The sequence below is a fragment of the Pelophylax lessonae genome (assembly GCF_965119305.1).
Source record: "Pelophylax lessonae genome assembly, chromosome: 3".
In the NCBI taxonomy this organism is placed as follows: domain Eukaryota; kingdom Metazoa; phylum Chordata; class Amphibia; order Anura; family Ranidae; genus Pelophylax; species Pelophylax lessonae.
Window position 1 is genome coordinate 46,505,878 of NC_138770.1, and position 6,000 is coordinate 46,511,877.

Sequence of the window (6,000 nt, forward strand, 5' to 3'; positions counted from 1 at the left end):
AGGTGGGGGAAAGGGAGGGGGATTTGTTCTAGGGCGGGATTTTTTTTTTTTTATTTGGGGGGTAGGTTGTGCTAGTAGGGATGATTGAGGGGTATTTGTGCTAGGAGGGGAGATTTTGGGGTGGGTATTTGTGCTAGGAGGGTGAACGGGGGAGTGTGTGATGGAGGGGTTTGTGCTAGAAGGTGGGATTTGAGGGGTTTGTGCTATGGTGGAGGGGAGGGAGGGGGATTTGTTCCAGGTAAGGATTTCTTTTTAGAGGGGGTTGTGCTAATAGGGAAGATTGAGGGGTATTTGTGCTAGTAAGGGAGATTTTTTGGTGGGGATTTGTGCTAGGAGGGTGGATGGAGGAATGTATGATGAGGGGGGAGGGGATTTGTGCTAGGAGGAGTGATTTTTTGAGGGGTCAATTTTTGCAGGGGCGATTTGCGGAGAGAGATGATTTAAGCTGGAAGGAGGGGGGGGATTCGAGGGGTTTGTGCTAGAAGAGTTGATATGGTGGGGGGGTTATTTGTTCTAGAAGATGATTTTTACTTCAGGGGGGGGGGGGTGGTTGTGCTAGTAGGGATGATTGAGGGGTATTTGTGCTAGGAGGGGAGATTTTGCGGTCGGGATTTGTGCTAGAAGGTGGTGTTTCAGGGCTTTGTGCTAGAGGAGGTGATATGGTGGTGGAGGGGAGTGAGGTGAATTTGTTCTAGGGCGGGATTTTTTTAAAAACATTTTTTAGGGAGGGGGAGGTTGTTCTAGTAGGGATGATTGAGGGGTATTTGTGCTAGGAGGGGAGTTTTTGGGGTGAGGATTTGTGCTAGGAGGGTGGAGGGGGGGAGGGATTCCTTGCTAGAAGGGGGGATTTGAGGGGTTTGTGCTAGAAGAGGTGATAGGAGGGGATTTTTTTTTGATGGGGGGGGGGGGGGAGGAGGGATTGTACTAGTCACGATGATTAAGGGGTATTTGTGCTAGGAAGGGAGATTTTGGGGTGGGGATTACAGGAGGGGGTGGATTTTTCCTGGGAGGAGTGGGAATCTATGCTTAGGGGGTAAACATGCAGATTAGTGCTCACATTTTTTTTTTTTTTTTTATGGGGGGGGGGGGGGGTGGATTTTTGCTGTCATATAATGCTCATACATTTTTTTTTTTGGGGGGGGGGCAGTTTGGCATGTTCACCCTGGTTTTTAGAAGGCCTTGACCTGGCACTGCCATAACTTATAAAGCATCTCCTATGGAGATTGTTGAGTACTGCGATTTGGCGTCATTCCACGACCGTGCACACTTTTAAAGTGTGACATATTGGGTATCTGTTTACCTGGCGTAAAATTGTCTTTTATGTTTTACCAAATGATAATGTATTACATTGTGTTTTGTGCATTAAAACTCATTAAAGTGTATTTTTTCTCCAAAAAATGTGTTTGAAAAACCTTTGCGCAAATACCAATTGACAAATTGAAACACCTACATTTTAATCTCTAGGCCCTCTGCTTACAAAAATATAATGCTTAGGGTTTTTTTTTTTTTATCTTATTACACATACACTATATTACCAAAAGTATTGGGACGCCTCCCTTTACACGCACGTGAACTTTAATGGTATCCCAATCTTAGTCCGTAGGGTTCAATATTGAGTTGGCCCACCCTTTGCACCTATAACAGCTTCAACTCTTCTGGGAAGGCTGTCCACAAGGTTTAGGAGTGTGTCTATGGGAATGTTTGATCATTCTTCCAGAAGCACATTTGTGAGGTTAAGCACTGATGTGGGACAAGAAGGCCTGGCTCACAGTCTCCACTCTAATTAATTCCAAAGGTGTTCTATCGGGTTGTGCAGGCCAGTCAAGTTACTCCACTCCAAACTCGCTCATCCATTGTCTTTATGGACCTTGCTTTGTGCACTGGTGTGCAGTCACGTTGGAACAGGAAGGGGCCATCCCCAAACTGTTCCCACAAAGTCGGGAGCATGAAATTGTCCAAAATGTCTTGGTATGCTGACGCCTAAAAACCTGCCTTCACTGGAACAAAGGGGCCAAGCCTAACCCCTGAAAAACAACCCCACAACAGGAGGAAAAAATGGGAGTGCTTCAAGAGCACACTAAACAAAGGGATTGGCCAGTGCATTCCAAAGGGAAATAAATTTAAAAGAGCAAAACTAAACCCTGGGTGGCTAAACTCCAACATAAATATGCATATTAATACTAAAGAAAAGGCCTTCAAAAAATACAAGGCTGAGGGGTCATTGGCAGCATTCAAGCATTACAAAGAGTGTAATAAGAAATGTAAAGACGAAATTAAGGCGGCTAAAATAGAACACAAGAGACATATAGCGGAAGAGAGTAAAAAGAACCCCAAAAAATTCTTTAAGTATATAAACAGTAAGATAGTGAGGCCAGAACACATTTGCCCCATAAAAGATGACAAAGGAAATATGGCCACAGAGGACAGAGAAAAGGCAAAAGTGTTAAATCATTTCTTCTCTTCAGTCTTCACAAAAGAATTGGGGGGGCTACACTAACCCAGCTTGTAATGCTAAACTAAATAATACACCTCAGGAAGTACCACCATGGCTAACAGAAGATAGACTTAGAGCTAAACTAGAGAAACTTAACATAAATAAATCCCCGGGACCGGATGGCTTGCACCCAAGGGTTCTTAATGAGCTCAGCCAGGTGATTGCCAGACCATTATTCTTGATCTTTAAGGATAGTCTACAGACGGGTATGGTGCCAGCTGATTGGAAAAAAGCCAACGTGGTACCAATATTTAAAAAGGGCCGAGATATATCCCGGGTAACTATGGGCCATCAGCCTAACATCAGTAGTCTGCAAAATTTTGGAGGGGATGTTAAGGGACCACATACAAGACTTTAGTAATGAAAATGGTATTATTAGTAGTAATAATCAGCATGGATTCATGAAAAATCGTTCTTGCCAAACCAATCTATTAACCTTCTACGATGAAGTGAGCTGCCACCTAGATAAAGGAAAGCCTGTGAATGTGATGTATCTGGACTTTGCAAAGGCCTTTGACACCGTTCCCCACAAACGCTTACTGTACAAACTAAGGAAGGTAGGTATGGACCATAAGGTGAGTACCTGGATAGAGAACTGGCTCCAGGGGAGAGTACAGAGGGTGGTGATAAATGGGGAGTACTCGGATTGGGCGGGTGTGGAAAGTTGGGTCCCCCAAGGTTCTGTCCTGGGGCCAATCCTGTTTAATTTATTCATAAATTATCTAGAGGAGGGGATATCTAGTACAATCTCAGTATTTGCGGATGATACTAAACTAAGCATGCCAATATCTTCTATGCAGGATGTGGAAACCTTACAAGCGGATCTGAACAAAATAACGGGGTGGGCAACTACATGGCAGATGAGGTTTAATGTTGAAAAATGTAAAGTAATGCACTTGGGGGCCAGAAACCAGAAAGCAAGCTACTCACTGGTGGGGGAACCTCTGGGTGAGTCTAGGATGGAAAAGGACCTGGGGGTACTGGTAGACAACAGGCTTGGCAGTGGCATGCAATGCCAAGCCGCTGCAAGCAAAGCCAACAGAATACTGGCATGTATAAAAAAGGGGATTCACTCCAGAAATAAAGAGATTATTCTCCCACTCTACAAGACTCTGATCCGGCCACATCTGGAGTATTCTGTCCAGTTCTGGGCACCGGTCCTCAGGAAGGATGTGCTGGAACTGGAGAAAGTCCAGAGAAGGGAAACAAAAATAATTAGGGGAATGGAGGACATCAGCTATGAGGAAAGACTACAAGCACTGAACCTTTTCTCTCTGGAGAAGAGACGATTGAGGGGGGATATGATATCAATTTACAAATACTGTACTGGTGACCCTAGCATAAGGAACAAACTTTTCAGAGAAAGGGAATACAATAAGACATGTGGCCACTCACTAAAACTAGAGGAAAAACAGTTTAACCTTAAAATACATAGGGGGTTCTTCACTGTCAGAGCAGTGAGGATGTGGAATTCTCTTCCACAAGCAGTGGTATCAGCAGGGAGCATCTATAGTTTAAAAAAAACTATTAGATGGGCACCTTAAAGACCACAACATACAGGGGTATACAATGTACGGTTAACAGCAAACACACACACACATCATAGGTTGAACTGGATGAACTGATGTCTTTTTTCGACCTCGCAAACTATGTAACTATGTAATTCCCCCCTCCACCAAATGATTTGGACCAGTGCACAAAGCAAGGTCCATATAGACATGAATGAGCGAGTTTGGGGTTAAGTAACATTACTGACCTCAACACGACAGAACACCTTTGGGATGAATTAGAGCAGAAACTGCGAGCCAGGCTTCCTCGTCCACATCAGTGCCTGACCTCACAAATGCACTTCTGGAAGAATGGTCAAACATTCCCATAGACACACTCCTAAACCTTGTGGTCAGCCTTCCCAGAAGAGTTGAAGCTGTTATAGCTGCAAAGGGTGGGCCAACTCAATATTGGACCCTACGGACTAAGGCTGGGATGCCATTAAAGTTCATGTGCGTGTAAAGGCAGGAGTCCCAATATTTTTGGTAATATAGTGTATGTGAGAAGTGTCAGAATTGGCCGGTGTTGAAGTGGATATTGGTACATCTGAGAAATTTGCATTAACGAAGACTTGTAAAGTTGCTAACAGGTCCACTTTAGGTACAATTCTATATAAATTAGAGAATCAGTCCACCCATAAGTGATGAGTTACCTGGAACGTTAAACCTTCCAATAGTATCTTATGTTTCTCCTTCCCATCACCACTGAAATGATGTATCACTCCTAGACTTTAAATTCAATACATTTTCATGTGAACACTCAACACTCCAAGGTTGATGGGAAAAGAGCCAGGAACTATGACCTCACCATTAACCACTTGCCGACCGCTCTTGTTGAGCCTACTGCGGCAAAGTGGTTCGTTATCGTCCAGCGACGTATACCTACGTCGCTGGACTCCTCCCCTTGTGGGCGGCGCGCACCGCCGGAGGCTCGCTCCCGCTGTATTCAGTCACAGCGGGAGTCGGGCCAGGGGAGGGGCGGCGGTGATCGAGTGTGGAGATCCGCCCGCTTGTGTAAACATAGCGGGCGGATCTCCTAAGTGACAGGCAGGGACAGATTGCAGGATTCAGCATAGCTGAACCTGCGATCTGTGCCTGTGTCATACAGTCCCCTCCCCCCACACATGCCAGTAAGCACCAGGCATACATTAACCCCTTGATCACCAATAGAAGTTAACCCCTTCCCTGCCAGTGTCATTTTTACAGTAACAGTGCATATTTATAGCACTGATTTCTGTAGTAATGTCACTGGTACCCCCAAAAGTGTCAAAAATGTCAGTCAAGGGTACGATCTGTCCGCCGCAATGTCGCAGTCCTGCAAAACAAATCGCAGATCGCCGCCATTACTAGTTAAAAAAAAACAATAAAAATGACATAAATTTCCCGTAGTTAGTAGCTGCGATAACATTTGCGCAAACCAATCAAAATACGCTTATTGCCTAAACAAATTGGCCTAAAATGTTAAAAAATTTTGATTTTTACATTTTTTTGGGGGGAATTTCATATAAAAAAAATGTGAAAAATATTGTTATTTTTTCAAAATTGTCGCTCTTTTTTTGTTTATAGCGCAAAAAGTAAAAATCTCAAAGGTGATAAAATACCACCAAAAGAAAGCTCTGTTTGTGGGAAAAACAAGGACATAAATTTAATTTGGGTACAGCCTCGCACGATCACGCAATTGTCCGTTAAAGTAACGCAGCGCCGAATCGCAAAATATGGCCTGGTCAGGAATGGGGTAAAATCTTCCGGTCTTAAAGCGGTTAAAAATACACTTCATTGAGAATTTTTTTGTCAAAGACATGTAGCTAAATACATTTTGGCATAAATATATGACAAAAATTGAATATATTGGATATTTTTTAACTGTCAAAGTAGAAAAATATTGTTATTTTTTCAGAATTGTCGCTTTTTTTTAATTAATATCGCAAAAAATGAAAAGCGCAGAGGTGATCAAATACC

At 43.5% G+C, this 6,000-nt stretch overlaps 1 protein-coding gene across 1 annotated transcript in view; it reads right to left on the minus strand.

Moving 5' to 3' along the window:
• Window positions 1-6,000, minus strand: part of LOC309550974 (tyrosine-protein kinase Src42A-like) — a 63,288-nt gene that overhangs the window by 37,591 nt on the left and 19,697 nt on the right. The gene's annotated exons all lie outside the window — the stretch shown is intronic.